Genomic DNA, 18946 nt, shown 5'->3' with positions numbered 1-18946 from the left:
ACGATTAAACTCCTACCATTCATTAATTAACGAGGTTGACAATTTCTTTTATACTAAACTGTAAAACTCCTACCTACCTATTATTAATGAATAACGCAACAACTGAAAGTGACAACTTTGAAATTGTGTATACTTAAATTTGTCATCATATTTTGAATAGGAGTTGCGCTGCATATGCGTAATTTGTATTCCATATTTTGAATAGGACTGGGCCTGCAATGGAGAGATTTTTATTCGGAATAAAGTTTAGTTTAGTGGCCATAAATCTGACCATGGCTCACACCATCCCACGATCATCGCAATTCCATATCACGACCCTCAATGAATTGTGACAGTGACAGATGTCGGTGGCGGAAAACCTTTATAAATTTAAGCCTCTCCGCTGTGTTCTCTACGTAGACTATCCGTGATATGTTTCAATGCACCACTTCTCAGCTCAGCGCTACCTTTTATCAGAATACATGTCCGAATGTCACCAATATAGTGGGGTAGGTCATCCAGCAAGCCCTGCAAAATGATTCAAGGGTTGCGGCCTCTCTCCTTCGTATGCATTTTCACGATTGCTTCGTTAATGTAACTAGAAATATGTCTCTTTATTCACTAGATTTGTCCTTAATACATCATCTGTCTGTTTATTCAATAGATTTGTATTCAGTACATGTTGGGTATTTTTAATGGGGAAATACCAAAACCAAAATAAAAATTCAACACAGAGACAATATTCTGTTTACTCTGTCCAGGATCTTATGCAGAGAACCTCTTAAAATTTAACTCAGAAGACAGCATTACACAGTCACAAAACATTTCTATTAATTAAAAAAAACTGATACATATTTCATCCTCTGTGCAGAGAGGAATTTACAAAACAAACTCTGTTGCAGACACAAATTTTCCACTGCTGTGGATATTACATAAACAGCTTCAAAACATTCCTATGTTTTTCATTTGCAGATAAACATTACAGCACTGCTGTGCCTCCAAAAGAAAATGCACACACTCGTGCGTAGCCTCTCCGCTCACAACATATACTACGCAACCACACCTCTATTACATAAAAAAAACTTCTTAACACCTAACTTACATAACGATATATGAAAAACATATATTAAAAAAATGGGACGTATGCCCATAACTAAAATTAAACACATGCCCATAACTAAAATTAAAGGCATTGGACGTATGCCCATAACATATTAAAAGCCTCACCAAAAACTACGACAAACACATTAAAATCATAAATTCCACTACGGCGGTCAACGGGAAAAAACTTCCACTTCACTCAAAAATTGATTTGACGCGGGCAGTGCACCTTCGGGAAGTCAACGGCTGTGATTGAGCGCCCAGATGATCCGACGTGGTTCGCACACCCTCCTCCGGCAAACCAAACGACTTTTACCGTCCGGGGAAAGTGGTTTTTGGGCGTTCGTACATGGGACGCGTGGCGGCAAGTGAATGTGTTCGGAGCCTCCTCCTGCTCGTACAGTCTTTGCCAAGAGCGGTGCGGGGAGACCGGGATGGTTTTCAAAAACCACCGTGCGGCGTAAAATTACAATTTTAACACTCCCCTTTAATTTTAACAGCCGCACATTCGGTCATTCCCAAACACTTCCTCAAAAATTCGAAACTCTTCTGAACCAGTGGCTTTGTCAAGATGTCTGCAACCTGTTCCTGGGTCCTGCAATGTTCGAGGACAATTTCTCCATTGTTCACTAATTCTCTGATGTAGTGAAACCTTGTATCAATGTGTTTCGTTCTCTTATGAAACACTGAATTCTTTGACAAAGCAATAGCAGAGCTATTGTCACAGAAGACCACTGTCGCTTTTGCCTGCTCCTGGCCTAAGCTTCTCAACATCCTTCTCATCCATACTGCCTGACATGCTGCTGCTGTCGCTGCCACATATTCTGTCTCTGCTGTAGATAATGCTACAATGGACTGCTTCTTAGAAGCCCATGAAATGGCTCCTGAACCCATATTAAAAACATAACCGGAAGTGCTCTTCCGATCATCTACACTTCCAGCCCAATCGCTATCAGTGTACCCAGCCAAATCTGAATGTTCTGAGGCATGATATAAAATTCCAAACATTTTGGTGCCTTTGACATACCTCAAAATTCTCTTTGCTGCCTGCCAATGTGCCTCCTTTAGCCTCTCCATAAATCTGGAAATCAAACTAACAGCATACATTAAATCAGGCCTAGTTGCTGTTAAATACATAAGGCTGCCCACAATGCTTTTATACAAGCTAGGATCAAAATCCTTGCTGCTGTCCTCTCTGCTGAGCTTTAATCCCATTACTGTGGGAGTGATGGCTGCCTTGCATTCTTGCATGTTAAATCTGCTCAGTACTTGATTTACATATCTTGCTTGTGAGATAAAAATTCATTTTTCATTTTGATCTACTTCTATGCCTAAGAAGTATCTCAACAAACCCATGTCAGTCATTTCAAATTCATCTTTCATGACTGATTTAAAATTCTCAATGAGCTGATCATCATTACCTGTGAAAATAACATCATCCACATACAAGACAACAATCAAAATCTTACCATCCTTTTCCTTGATGTAGACTGTGGGTTCTCCTTCACATTTGTCAAATTCATTATCCAATAGATATGAATCTATCCGGCTGTACCATGCTCTTGGCGCTTGCTTCAACCCATAAAGAGCCTTCTTCAATTTGCACACTTTGTACTCTTCACCTTTCTTCTCATATTCGAGAGGCTGTTCCACATAAACCTCTTCCTTTAACACTCCATTTAGGAATGCTGATTTCACATCCATTTGGTAGACTTTCCATTTGTTTTGAGCTGCTATGGACAGCACTGCTCTCACGGTTTCCATTCTTGCAACCGGGGCGAAAGTCTCCTCATAATCTCTCCCATACTGCTGCTTGTAGCCTTTGACAACCAGCCTTGCTTTATGCCTTTCAATCTTGCCTTCAGCATTGCTCTTGGTCTTGTAGACCCATTTCACACCAATGACTTCTTTGCCTTTTGGTAACTCAACCAAATCCCATGTTTTGTTTCTCTCTATGGCATTCATCTCCTCATCCATAGCTTCTATCCATTTCCTATCTTTAATAGCTTCTTCAAAATGGATAGGATCATCAACATGACAAAACAAGGCAAATAAGGAATTCATTCCTTCTTCATAAATTTCACTTAGATTTCTAAACTTCTTACCTCTTTCACTTGGTGTGCAAGTGCTTGAAGATGCACTTGAGTTTCCTCCTTGTGGTGTGCTTGGAGAAGCACTCTCATTGATCCTCAATGGTGTACCTTGTTGTTCTTGTGTTGGTGCTGCTGTTTGGGGATTCATTTCAGCCACCTCCTCTTCATCCTCATCATGAGACAAACAGTTTTTAATGTTCACTGTTTTCTCTATGCTTCCATCCCAAGCTTCCTCCTCAATGAATTGAACATCCCTGCTGACAAAGAACTTCTTGGTAGATGGAATGTACAGCCTGTAGGCTTTGGATTCATCACTGTATCCAATGAAGATGCATTTCTCCTCTTTGATGTCCAACTTCCTCCTTAGTTTATCTGGAATGTGTGCATAGGCCACACACCCAAAAACTCTCATGTGGGTGACTACTTGCTTTCTCTCACTCCATGCCTCTTCTGGCACCTTGTTCATGACTGCTTTTGTAGGACACCTGTTCAGAATATACACTGCACAATGTACAGCTTCAGCCCAATACTCATTTGGCAAATGCTTTGCCTTCAAAATGCTCCTTGCCATCTCCATGATGGTTCTGTTCTTCCTTTCAGCAACTCCATTTTGCTGTGGGGTGTACCGAGTTGTGAAATGTTTGTGTATTCCATTTTCTCTACAAAACTTTAGGAATTCATTTGAGATATACTCACCTCCTCTATCAGTTCTCAATACTTTTATGTGCAGCCCGCTTTGGTTCTCCACAAGTGCTTTGAAATTTTGGAATTTCTCAAAGACTTCACTTTTGTTCTTGAGGAAATATATCCAAGTCTTTCTTGTAAAATCATCAATGAATGTCAAGAAATATAGGCTGCCAGCTAATGATGGAGCTTGCATTGGTCCACACAAATCTGAGTGGATAATCTCTAAGGGTGCCTTTGCCCTTATACTTTTCCCTGATGGAAAACTCTCTCTATGTTGTTTGCCCAATATACAACCTTCACAAAGGCTGTCCGGCTTCTCTATCAATGGTAATCCTCTTACCATTCCTTTTCTGCTTAATAAGTTTAGACCTCCAAAGTTTAGATGCCCGAATCTCAAGTGCCATAACCAGTTCTCATCCTTTGGCACGCTTTGGAAGGCCTCTTGGGTGACTGCTGCCATTTCCCTTTTGTTTTTCAAGTCTGCCCGGATCCGGAGAGGGAACATCCTGTTCCTTGTCATCTTCACTTCAGCAATGCATCTTTTGCTGGGTGGTATGTCCATGATGGTGCACACATCATTTACAAAGTAAACATTGTAACCCTTTTGGATAAGCTGTCCAACACTCAATAGGTTACATCTCATTCCGGGGACATAGTAGACATCTGCTATGGTTTTCTTTTCTCCTTGTTTTGTGAATATTTTTACCTCCCCTTTTCCCATAACAGACACTTTACTATCAGTTCCTAGTGTGACCTCTGATTTCAAATTCTGATTTAAGGCTGAAAAGAGGGCTATATTCCCTGTCATATGGTTGCTGCAACCTGAGTCTAAAAACCATATGTCCTCACTATGTGTTTCTGCCATGTTACAAGCTAACAGGACATTTTCTTGACTGCTGTTTTCTCTTGTAACATTTGCATTTTGTCTGTTGTTCATATCATGCTGTTTCTTTCTACAATCACTAGCATAATGTCCATACCTTTTGCAATAATAGCATTGAACATTAGATTTATCATACCTTTGTCCTTGAGCCTGATACTGATCTCTTTGTTGGCTGCTGCCTTGACCTTGGTTCTGATTTGGATTTCTGCCTCTTCCTTGTGCATTTGATGGGTTGTTCCTTCCACCTCTGTTCTGGCTTCTGCCTCTTCCTCTTCGGTTTCCTCTTCCTTGACCTCTTCCTCTTCCAAAGGACATCTGGGTCTTGAAGGCTTGCTCAAGGGATGAGTTTTCATTCCTACTCAACCTCTGCTCATGAGTTATCAGTGATGCATGTAGCTCATCAACTGAATATTTTGAGAGATCCTTTGTCTCTTCAATGGTGGTGACTATGGCATCGAACCTTGAGGGTAAGACCCTCAATATTTTCTCCACTATTCTTCTATCTTCAATTGTTTCTCCATGAGTTTTCATTTGTGTGATTACACCAATCACATGAGTGAAGAATGATTCAATGTTGTCTGACTCCTTCATGTTCAAGTTTTCAAAATCCTTTCTCAGCATTTGCAATTTTGCTGTCTTCACTCTCTCCATGCCTTGATAGGCTGTCTTGAGAGTTTGCCATGCTTCATGTGATGTTGTAGCTGCTGCTATCCTTGGGAATATACTCTGGTCCACTCCTTGATACAACAAGACAATGGCCTTTGCATCCTTCTTCCTATTGAGCTTCAACTGATCCTTCTCTCCTTGAGTTAATGCATTGAACTCAGTTTCATCTGCTGGTTCCTCAAACCCATATTCTACTAGTTCCCATATATCTTGAGCGATAAACAAAGCTCTCATGGTTATAGACCAGTAGTCATAGTTCTTCCCATTAAAGTGTGGGAGCTGGGTGTTGAACATACCCATGCTTGTGCTTGCCATTCCTTGCATCTTGAACTATGGTTTTAAATCCTTGACTGTGATTTTTTTAAAAACTGACTGTCTTCAGCAATAACAAGAGAAATGCTTTTGGGGAATACCTGAATCCTTCGCTGTCTGAGTCTTTTGTCTACCTGAGAGGTTTTGCTGCAGCAACAACCTTCTCCCTTCAGCTTCTTTGTCTCCTACAAAGAGCCTAAGCCTTGCTCTGATACCACTGTTGGGTATTTTTAATGGGGAAATACCAAAACCAAAATAAAAATTCAACACAGAGACAATATTCTGTTTACTCTGTCCAGGATCTTATGCAGAGAACCTCTTAAAATTTAACTCAGAAGACAGCATTACACAGTCACAAAACATTTCTATTAATTAAAAAAAACTGATACATATTTCATCCTCTGTGCAGAGAGGAATTTACAAAACAAACTCTGTTGCAGACACAAATTTTCCACTGCTGTGGATATTACATAAACAGCTTCAAAACATTCCTATGTTTTTCATTTGCAGATAAACATTACAGCACTGTTGTGCCTCCAAAAGAAAATGCACACACTCGTGCGTAGCCTCTCCGCTCACAACATATACTACGCAACCACACCTCTATTACATAAAAAAAACTTCTTAACACCTAACTTACATAACGATATATGAAAAACATATATTAAAAAAATGGGACGTATGCCCATAACTAAAATTAAAGGCATTGGACGTATGCCCATAACATATTAAAAGCCTCACCAAAAACTACGACGAACACATTAAAATCATAAATTCCACTACGGCGGTCAACGGGAAAAAACTTCCACTTCACTCAAAAATTGATTTGACGCAGGCAGTGCACCTTCGGGAAGTCAACGGCTGTGATTGAGCGCCCAGATGATCCGACGTGGTTCGCACACCGTCCTCCGGCAAACCAAACGACTTTTACCGTCCGGGGAAAGTGGTTTTTGGGCGTTCGTACATGGGACGTGTGGCGGCAAGTGAATGTGTTCGGAGCCTCCTCCTGCTCGTACAGTCTTTGCCAAGAGCGGTGCGGGGAGACCGGGATGGTTTTCAAAAACCACCATGCGGCGTAAAATTACAATTTTAACAGTACAGAGATTTGTAATACTGATATTTCACTCACTCCTTGATTTTAAGGGCTGTGATGGATCCGTTCTGTTAGATGACACAACAAATTTTACTGGCGAAAAGACAGCAGGTCCTAACAACAATTCCCTAAGGGGTTTTGACGTTGTGGACAACATCAAAGAAGCAGTAGAGAGTTCATGCAACGCAACAGTTTCTTGTGCTGACATTCTCGCCATTGCTGCAGTGCGATCAGTCGTACTGGTCTGTAAATCTATCGTAATTAATGACTCATAAGCTTTTGATACTGTGTTACTATAATGATTAATCCAACATGATGAATATCCTTTATACCATTCCTCTAAGTTGAAATATATTCAATAGCTCTAACTGATCTATGAAGCCTTCTAACATGATAACCGTCTGCAACATGCTGCAGTCCAGTGGTCCATCGTGGAGTATACAGTTAGGAAGACGAGATAGCACCACTGCAAACCCAACTCTTCCCAACACAGCCATTCCCGCACCAACAGACAATGTTTCCACAATTATAGCAAAGTTCCAAAATGTGGGACTTTCTGTCACCGATGTAGTTGCTTTGTCAGGTATAGGAACACTCTTATCTGCATATGCAAGCTCACATTTCTTTCCATGGTAGAATTGGTTAGTGTTGTTATTTTTCACATGCATTGGTAAATGGTATTTTCCAATCCAGCTAACTAGTTTGGGTTGTAATTTCACAATGACGTTTTTTATAAATGTGTGAATATCCATGTAGGGAAATCAGTAACGTAAATTTAGAGTTGAGTTGAATTTAATTAGATTGCGGGTTTTTAGAATATTTTAAAACTAGATTAACTAAACAAAGTAAATTTTTTAACTTCTACCAAATTTAAAATATTCTCAAAATCTACCATCTGAATAAAAAGTGTTTTATCATGCTGGATCCAGGTGGTCACACAATCGGGCGAGCTCGCTGCACAGTTTTTGTCAACAGACTTTACAATTTCAGCGGAACTGGCAATCCAGATGCCACGCTCAATTCATCTTATCTATCCACCTTGCAAAGCACGTGCCCACAGAATGGTAACGGGAGCACCCTAACATCACTTGATCCGGGCACTCCAAATACCTTTGACGACAACTACTACATAAATCTCCAAAATGAAATGGGGCTTCTGCAGTCAGACCAAGAACTGCTTAACACAACGGGGGCAGCCACCATTTCTATTGTGAATGACTACACCAGTAGTCAGCCTGATTTTTTCTCCAACTTCTCCAACTCGATGATTAAGATGGGAAACATAAATCCTCTAACGGGAACAAGCGGAGAAATCCGCCTGAACTGCAGGAAGGTCAATGGCTAGAAATCACTGTATCGCTTTGTTTAGTCTGTTTCCACTTTGCTCAAAGACAGAGCAGTGCCATTCCGATTTTATTTAGATTTAGTATAGACTTTGGTATTGATCATAATGTTGGGTGTGGGTCTAGTGTGAAAATATGATGAAAGGTGGATCCAGGTGGGCACACAATCGGGCGAGCTCGCTGCACAGTTTTTGTCAACAGACTTTACAATTTCAGCGGAACAGGCAATCCAGATCCGACGCTGAATTCATCTTATCTATCCACCCTGCAAAGCACGTGCCCACAGAATGGTAACGGGAACACCCTAACCTCACTTGATCCGGGCACTCCAAACACTTTCGACAACAACTACTACATAAATCTCCAAAACGAAATGGGTTTGTTCCAGTCAGATCAAGAACTGCTTAACACAACGGGCGCAGCCACCATTTCTATTGTGAATGACTACAGCAGTAGTCAAGCTGATTTTTTCTCCAACTTCTCCAACTCGATGATTAAGATGGGAAATATAAATCCTCTAACGGGAACAAGCGGAGAAATCCGTCTAAATTGCAGGAAGGTCAATGGCTAGAAAATCCCAGTATTGCTTTGTTTCGTCTGTTTCCACTTTTGTCAAAGTGAGAGCAGTACCATTCCGTTTTAAAACATAAAAGTTAGAAACGGAAGTAAGTGTTATCTGTATCATCATTCTCAAACCTGATGATGGATCCCATTTGGGATTTGAAACGTTGGTGTAAAAATGCTCTTACTATGATTCTCCGGTCAAAGATTCAATAACTCTTGTTGATAAAATATTGACAGCAATTATCAATAAATTTATTTTTGGGAAACACATAATGACGTTTGCATCAAGCTTCCTCGATCTATCAAGCTTCCTCGATCTATTTTATAACTAAAATGCGGGAAAAAAAAAGTAAAAAATTAAGTCACAGAGATTGGGTTGAATCCTATAATGTGGAATTGAAGGAGGTAAAAAATTAAGCCTCAGAGATTGGGTTGAATCCTATAGTGTGGAATTGAAGGAGGTCGACGTTTTGAAATGGAAAAGATGAATATTCTTTATTGATTTTCCAGTTTAGAATAACTTTTATGAATCTTTTTACCATTGATAAATTCATATTTTATTTTTTCACCACATGATATTGTTGCGAGGATGGAGAGTGAGGACCAAATATACTATGATCGCCCCACATTTGCACGAAAGGATTAATTTGACACCTGCTCGAACTGTGTACAAGATGTTTGAAAGAGGCATGATAGCATACATTTTCAAAATGGGTTGATGTTGTTCATTTATATGTGACTTGCAGAAAAATGGGTGACAATGCCAGTATTGACCCACGAAACATTCATATGCTTTTGGGGATTCTTTCATCGATGCTATGGACGTTGAAGACTGGTTTACAGTGCATTGATTTACAATGTGTTGTACGTTAATGTTATATGCTATGTGTTGGTTGAATAATATAGGTGGTGGCACTGGTTAATAAACATACACTGGAGTTGATATCTTATAATACCTACGGTGTTTGTCGTTACTTATGGTAGATCTACCGTGGAGTTCCTACAGTGTTTCATTATTGACGAGTGCGGATATTATTTCTCATCATATTCCACACCTCTCCAGTTCTGAAAATACATTATCCTTGGATCATTGGTGAAGTCAGATGAGATTATACTCAGTGTCTCCAAGCTATGGTTTCCTATTAAGAGGACAATTTTATTATACTCATGGATCGGGCCTCAGTGAAAAGAGAAAAAACCAAATCTTCTCTTCCAGGTATGCCTGTTGAAGCCAGGGTTGCAAAAGCTTTAGAGGCTATCTGTAAATGTTGCATCGATAATGATGTGATAAAAAAGGAAGATGGAAGGTCACTTTGTATCATGTTGTTTGTAGTTTTCTTTCTCACGGTTGAGATTGACATAATTGCGTGGCTTTTTTCATGATAATCTATGTGGGCGCTCAGTCTTCGATATTGTAACTCTTGTCAACAGGGATCAGTGTGTGGAAATGAATAAATAAAACACATTAGATGAATCTACCCATGCGCAATCGGTTGCATTGTGGTCTTGGATGTTTATTTTAGCATTAGTGGTCATGCATCAACATCACTTTCATTATTGTATCTTTCGTTAAGGTCATGATCAGTTTCTTTACTCACTTTTATCAAAAGCATGATTTTGAAACTAGATACATGGGCATATGCCGGAAAAGACTAGCTTGCAGGTTTTTGTTTCCTTTAACGTACATGTATCATGCTAGAGATAGTTCTTTGGTTCTGAAGAGGGAATCGATTTCATCGACCAAACTTAGATTGGTTCCTTAAACGCTGGAGTTCTTTTGTTTTCTTCCTAAAATTTGAACAATTTTTTTCCTTGATAATCAGCTCGCAAGAAAACTCCATCAGCCAGCACAGGAAGCCTATTTCAAGAGTAAAGGGGGCTCTTTTAATAAATATTTGCAATAGAAACCTCATTACTCAAATAACTTACCATTGTACCAAATGCTTAAGTCAAGCGTGAAACCATAGAATCCTATAATGGTATCACTGCCACAATATTCATGGAGAGGAGTAGATCTCATCAAAAAGTTTTCATTGAAAAAAAAAACTCTCTGTATTCCATAAAATTAAGCAACTATGAAGAACTCCTACACATTGATGTCAAAGGTGGAGGCAACCAGAGGATGTTGAAGTTGATTCTCAAGATGTAGTGTTTCCATCAATACCAGAGGGGGAGATTGGTGGCATTCTTGTCATTGATGGAAAATGAGCAGCAAAGTATTGTTGAGTTGTGAGCAGCAAGGTAACAACAAGGTATGACTATTAGAGGTTATGGCTTGTACCAAAATGGACCAGGAGAAGCAAAGGTATAGGAGAAACAAGGTATGTTGCAGGGATATATGACAACAAGAGGTGAAGGTGATGGAAAAGGAACAACAGGAACAACAAAGGGAAAATGAGCAGGAAAATATGATGGCACATGTATCGGGTTGATTGAGTTGAATGGTTGTGATGAAAGGCAAATGAAAGACTCCATGACAACAAATGAAAGACAAAGACATGATGCAAGGTAAAGGAAAAGACATGGAAAAATATTGTGATGTGGGGCTATTTGAATATGAATGAAAGATTTTATTATTGCATGCTATTTATTTTATTGACATGAAGAATATAAATGCATGACATTTGGATATGATGAAATTCATTTTATGTATTTTAGTATTCAAGATTTTAAGCAGTTTTGGAATTGAAGAGACACAATCGTAATGTAAAGATATTTTTTTTTTTCCTTTCATATTCGTGTGAGTGGACACAAACAACCATCAAAGTTCATTTATAAATTTGTGCAAGGTTGGAGAGTTGGTTGGTTAGAGAGTTAGAGAATGTGCTAGAGTTGATTGAGGCATTCTTCATTAATTATCTAGCACATAGAAGAGTTGATGTGATGTAGATTTTAGGAGGAGGAGAAACAAATACAAAGATGGAGGTATGCAAATTAATAGACCAGGTAACCAACACATAACACATTTGTTTTTTTATACAAGATCTACGACTGCAGACAAAAGTGTCTTCCCTAGGTCTAGTGGATTGACCTACAACAACAGAAAGCAATGACTATAATGTCTTCCTTAAACTAAATGAATAATGGGATGAAGCCTACCTAGAATTTGTCGCAAGCTTCGCTCCTTTCTTGGATTGTACGCTCCAATCCTAGCTATTATTGCTATAATTAGAACCTTCATAATCATAAAACACAAGCCAAAGATCTACGACATCTATATAACATAATCCAATCACTTCATTTAACATATAAACATGGTATTGAAATATATGAATAACATAACATCACATATAGGAAAACAATGTACTTCTTGTACTAATAGAAATGGAGAGAGTTATAAGCAAATATAGAGTTGATCTTGTAGAAGAGATCCGCCAAGTTGACTTGTCCTTCCTTGTCACAAAGTGTGCCTCTATTTCACCCTAATGCATGGAATAATGACTCTCACAACAACAACATGAGGGTAGAATCTATCTCCAAAATCCAACACCTAGCTTGTGGATGGCAGTAAATATATAGAAGAGGATGGTAGTTTAGAAATTCTTATCCATTTACCAATCTAGGCTTGAGATCCACTCTTGATGGGAGGATGAGCTCAACGGATAAGGGGTGAAGTCTCCAACGTAGGATATAAAAGGATTCGAGACTTTCATCCAAGGTAAATAGTTATAATGGCTCCTATAATCTTTTGGAAGAGGAAGCTTTGAGATTCTTTTTATTTTTCCCAAATTTCTAGAAACAGTGCACCCCCAGCAAGGGGCAACCTACTAGTGATCAACACAAGTCTTGAGAGGGCCGACCTATTGGTGAACTCAGTTTCCTAAGGAAATAGGGTGTGTTGGTCCTTAAAATCACTGAAATGAAGCAGTTAAAGGCAGAAATTCAGGGATTAGGGAGATTCATGCTTGGGGATTTATGCAAAGGTGATGACAAGGGGTAAAAGGATGTTGATTGATCCAATCAATAGGACTATTGACCAGATGTGTAAAAATGGCCATTAATAGATACCCCCCTAACGTGCAAAGTCAAAAATGGAAACTGATGACTGAAGTGCTTTACCTTGTGATAAGTCAGATCAAGAGAAACCAGTGACATGACTATCTGTTATAATACATTTACATCATGATGTCTTTTCTAAGGGAGGCATTCCCATGTTGAGTGTGGATCCTAATTATCTTCTTTATTTAGAGATAGCACGCGTCAGACCCCAGTTCCTAATAGGGCGGAAACATTGCCCGTTTAATTGTTGTTAGATTGGTTCAGGAGCAGCGTCCCCAAAGCTAAAGATAGATGTAAAATTTCCTTGTAAAATATTATAATTTCATAGTCAATCTGGGCCATTCATTAAAGCACATGATCTGATGGTGAAGTTATGTTTAATTTAGGGTTTTTCTCCCTAGAAGGCAACCCCTCGATTTATATGATGGAATTGTATTGTAGCTGTGTATATGTGTATTCTGAGAGAGAGGGAGAGAGAGAGAGAGAGAGAGAGAGAGAGATACTATGTGAGAGAAAAGAGGAAATTACAGTGGATATGCTGTCAATTGTATCTATTCATTTTGCTGGATAATATAAAGGAAGGATGGGCTATTTCTCTGTGGAAGTGGCCCAAATTGAGTGAACCATTTATGTCTGTGTCTCTCTTATTTTATGTGTTTTCTATTTTCGTGTTTCTGCAATATTCTATGTGTTCCATTGCTCTGTAATATATAATTTTTCTAACAACCCATACTCAACATATAATATTAATATTACATGTACAATGATCAAAAGATGCATCCACTAATGAAAAAGGGTGGACCCATGACTCAATGACTGTCGGTATGATAATAACGATCATACATAGTGATGTTGTATTAATCCTGAAATCGTAGCTTGAATGGATGGAACTAGATATGGGGTCTTCTATCTTGTTCACACGATCATCCAATGTATGAGTGTAACGATGTGAATCAATGAGCTTGATTCAAACATGGTAGACATCATCTGATTACTGACTAATGATTTAAGTCATTAATAGACTCGAGAGAAACCAATGAGTTGAAGTCAAGCACCACACAAAATCTGTCGGTCAAAGGCCAATGATGTAAACATGTCATTGAGAGTGAGGAAAATTGCCACTAATGTATGCAAGCACCAAGGTACTGAAGGGTTTTTTCTAAGTCAACTTCCTAGATAATGAGTTGATGTTGAGAGGAAGCGACCCATCGCAGGAGGGCCTTGATATATCCCCCATCAACGACACGAAACGGGTATCATGATTTTAGAAAGAATGATGATGATACGGAACTAGATCAAGAATGACAAACACTGAATAAAGGCTGTAGTGTTCTAGCTAGGGTACTAGACTAGACTATATTAATTATCGACCAGGATGCGTAAGCTTAGAGGCATGCGTCTAAAGTATATAGACATAAAGGATTGTTGGCTAAGTGGTTATGATGTAGGTCACAGGGCTTCTTTACGGAAGACTGGGGTATGTTACCTATCATCAAACACTCAGGTCACTCTGCTAATATACCTGATTACAATGCTATCATTAAATGCATTCACACTGAAACTAAACACTGTGTATCACTGCAACAATGATCTCAATCTCCTTACAAAGACATTACACATAAAACCCTTGTTCAGTAAACACCCAGCATTCGCTAACATTTATACAATATCAAAATATACAGAGATCATAAATGAATTGTGAAATGAAAACAAAGTTTATGATGGTGCTCTTAAAAGACAACACAGGGATCGAATCCCTTACAGGACGCACTTCCAGATCTCAGTGGTGACTGTTCAGCATTACCATAAACGCAAACCAACCATAAGCGCAAACCATATACATTCAATGGAAGTCAAAAGCTATGGAAATCGAAACCCAAGTAATCGTAACTGCTGTGCAAACCATATAAGACCTATTGAAATCGAAATCAAACCATACGATAACCTAAGTGTAAATAAAATGAAAAGAACAGTATACCGGTTGAACGCAGGGCCCATCCGCGTTCCAGAGGTACACTGGACTATATTCGACCGGCTGTCAAATCAATATACGAGACACAAATCGGAACTGTAACTGGTTCTTAGTATTAAGTTTCAAAAACAGAGTTTTTAGAATGATACAACGATTAACCTCCTATCCATTACTCGGACTGTATTTACATAACCATGTCATTTCGATAATGAATGTACATTCGGAATTTGGCTGTTGCCGCTTTTATTACATCGAGCTTTTCAAAATGTTTCTATCCTAACTGATCAAAAAGAACAAAAACTAAATCAAAATAGAATGAGTTGTTGTTTCTGCCTTTGTCGCCAGTGTGCCATGCTTTGACCTGAGTTGACCGCGCATGTAGGAGAGTTGATCCGGCTGTAAGATAGGTGTTTGTCCATGCTTGGACATTCTACTTTTCATCCATGCCTTTCGTTCTCGCCCAGCTGTTGTGCCACATGTCAAACAATGAGCTAATTACAGGATGTTGGAACTTCTTGTAACCATTTCACCAAAAATTTCTAATTCTTCAACATAAAATCCCTAAATCAATTCCAATGCATTTTAATAACTATAAGACTATTAATAATTAATTTTCAAGGATTCTAAGGAATATATGATGAAAAGGAATGGGTAAATGATGTGTTTTTAGGAGGAGAAAGGGGTCTTGGGATGATACCAACAAAGGCTTAAGTGTATTTTAGTAGATATGAATAGAATGACTTCTCTTGAACACACTGGTGACACTGAATGGAGTTGGAAACATTGACCCCAATATGAAAATGGAGGCTTTAAAAAGGTATAATGAACCAAAAGGCAAGCAGACTTCCTAACCCAACAACAACAGAGATGAAGTGTCTTTTTCAAGAGAGACTCGCTACCGTTAACAAGTGGAGTACCCTATTTTTCCAAGTTCCCCCACCATTGTTGGTCAGTACCTCCTTATTTTTACAATCTTTAGGAGGTTAACATGTGCTCGATATTGAAGTTCATCATTCAGATGAATCGCTCTGAGTATATTTAACGAACCCTGAGAAAGAGTGGTTCGGTCTCATCATCTTCGACGATTCCATCACTGTTTGATGTTTTTATGAGTCCAGTGAAGGTTTAACTCGACATACTTTTCATGTTTAGAGAGTTTGAGAAAGAGGTGAAAAAAAACACTCCATATGTTCCTTTTCGTAGAGAGTCCCTTAAGTCTGAAAAGGTAAAAAATTATACTCAAGAGAACCTCTTAGTCATGTTCGACTAAGGTATTCATTTTTCATAGTTATTTTATCTCATTATGGAAAAGGGTTAAACTTATCCTGAGTAGACGTCTTTTCATTTACTTTAATGAGTTTGAAAAGACAAGTGCTCGACAATATTTTCATATTTTGGGAGTCTGAAAAGAGCTAAAAGAGGACTCCTACTAGAAGAATGAGTGGTATAAAGGGTAACAACTAGTTTCGGTCATGATGGAACTGTTCAAAGCATGAAGAGATCAGGAGGTTGGCTAATAAAACCACTCATTGCATTTGTTCCCCATGTAAGGGTAAAAAACAACCAAGCGAAAGTGTATGATTGGCCAAGCATATGGTGACAATGGAATGAGAAAACTAAGACTCATCTCGCAAAATTAGGTTGATTAAAAAAAGAAAAAGGATAGGGTGAGGATGGATTCATTTTTACACAATATTGAAACATGAGAAAAACTATGTTTGAGAGTGGTTTGATTTTTACACAAGCTTGAAATAGAGAGAAAATATGGTTGAAATGAGTTTGCATGCCCTCGACATAATGACTGAATTCGAGGCACTTGTCCCCCGAGCTTCATTTCATTCACCTAAGTAGACTATTGGTTACTAACAGGGGGATGAAATTAAAGTTCATTTACAAGATCAAGTGAAATACTCGACTAGGAGTTTACAACATCTAATCAAAGACTCCAATTGTAAGGGGATATGTTTCATATTTTTAATGATATTTACACAGGAAAAGAACTCTACTCATAGGATATTGTTTCATTTTTTAATGATCTTGACACAATAAAAGGAACTCTACATCAAGAATATTGTTTCAATTTTTAAGGAGCTTGACACAAGACAAAGAACTCTGCTCTAGGACCTTGTTTCATTTTTTCAGGAGCTTGACACATGAAAATGAACTTTGATCTGAGAACCTTGTTTCATTTTTTAATGAGATTGACACAAGAAAAAGAACTCTGCTCTAAAATAAAATCCTCCAAAATACCATGGCTTCCAATAGGTTCTCATCATATGGAATAGCAACACTCTGGAAGGGATACATATCAAAGGATCCAATGGAAAGATCAGGCTCCAATTCCCTTAGTAAATGATTCACCATCCCACCTACTAGATATAGGTCAAAAGAAGTTGAGAAGATAGTGAAAGACTCATCTTCATCAATAGGTATGTGAATGGGATAGGTTGCCACATAATTAACCCTTGGCAGGGAATATACCACTTGCAAATTTGGATATCTTAGGGAAGTAGGATGATTGGAAGTCAAATAAGGACCTTCAAATGAAAGTTGACCAATAGTCACAATCCTTCCATCATGTGGGAATCACTTCACTCTAAAGAGTGTAGACACAACAACATTCATAGCATAAACATAGTCTCTCCCCAGGAGAAAATTAAAGTCCAAAGGGCCCATGACAACCATAACATCACACATACGTTTTTTCCTCCCAAGGTAACATGAAACTGAGGAAGGATCCCTAAGGGTTGATTGGTTATTCTGTTAAAAGCTAACCGTTTCGGAGCAACAAACACAAGCTATGGGAAGCCCAAAGCTTGCCAAGCAGTGGAGGATAGAATACTAACAGAATCTCCCTCATCTCTAACAATGTGATGGGTGTTCTTGTCATAAGCCTTTACCATTATCTTAAAAGGCATGTAAGAAGGGAGACGAGGTTTTGTCAATAGACTCTAATCAAAGGTGATGTCTTGTTCCCTTTGAGGGGATTTCGAGGCAATGGGAGAAATTCCCCCTTGTCTGAATCATAAGAAACAAGAAGAACCTGAGAAGTATGATCCTCACTCTCTACGGGAAAAGTAAGATCGGCTGAAGGTGGAATCAGGTCAACCATTTTCTCAACCAATGGTTGGTTGGGAATAGACTCATGGGATTCACATTTAGAGAAAGTGGGATTGATTGGATTCAGATTCTGCTTAATCACTTCATCAATTAGTGGATGATTGGATTCAGATTCTAATTAATCTCTTCATCAATTAGTGGATGATTGGGAGAAATATTTCTATAAATGGTCAGAATACAAGGCTCGGAAGCTATAAGGTTTTCCAATTCTTTTGAGGTGTCATACATATAAGGAAAAAGGTGAATAGGATGATTCCCTTCACATAACCTACAAGGAAACTTGGCTTCACCATTTTTACCATGGAATTTAATATTAGTAGTTGAGTGGTTATCACTAGAATGATCTCTAGAAGCTGATGACAAATGCTGATGTGAGTCTATGGACCACACTTCTAAAACTTGTGGAATATGAGAACATTCTCTAAGAAAGTGGTCACCCTTACATAACTTTCAAGGGAATTTAACTTTGTGAGGCTGATTGGGAGGTTTCTCCATACTAGTTTCATGGGTAATAATGGTTGCTTGATTTCCCCCCTACTTAGTTTGATTCTCCTTCTTCATCCTTTTGTTCTTCTTCTTAGCTTCCTAGTTACTAGAATCAAGAATTTTACCAGACGAGGAGGAAGAAAGAGATGAATAAACAACAGGTGAAGAAGGAAAAGGGTCAACTTTAGGATCAACTTGAGGTTGGTATTGTTCAGGTGAAGGAAACTTGGTTGAGGAGCAGTCTGGACATTCTGAACCATAGGGGTTGAAAACAAACAAACTACAAACCAATGGTAAATTCGGGAAGGGAAAACATTGCCATATAAGGAGCACCAATATTTCCAATAGGAGGAAAAGGAATAGGATTGCGGTTAGAGGGGTTTCCTTGATTGGTAAAATCAGGAAGTTTTTCCATTAGTCTCAACGTAAGATTCACTAAGGAGTTGTTCCATGGTAAGGATTTCGTTCTGCGATCAATAATTGATTTTAGAAATTAAAGACACAAAATAGAACAAATGGGTAGCTAGTCAAAAGGGTTTACCAAGCAACTATGAACTGCAATATACCACCTTGGTGAACCAAGGATTTACGTATGGGAAGGAAATCTCCCCAAACGTTATGTTAAGTGTATCACAGTGTATAAGGTGG

The 18946-nt window shown here is 38.6% G+C and overlaps 1 pseudogene; it reads left to right on the top strand.

The window, feature by feature from the left end:
• The first annotated feature begins 411 nt into the window (after positions 1-411).
• On the top strand, positions 412-8214 carry LOC149151172 (peroxidase 53-like; annotated as a pseudogene).
• Positions 8215-18946: the final 10732 nt, after the last annotated feature.

Source organism: Pinus tabuliformis, chromosome 9, assembly GCF_031772625.1.
Source record: "Pinus tabuliformis cultivar Carrire ecotype Pingquan chromosome 9, CPIR1, whole genome shotgun sequence".
Lineage (NCBI taxonomy): Eukaryota > Viridiplantae > Streptophyta > Pinopsida > Pinales > Pinaceae > Pinus > Pinus tabuliformis.
The sequence above is the reverse complement of the archived record's forward strand: the minus strand, read 5'-3'. Positions and strand labels throughout refer to the sequence as shown.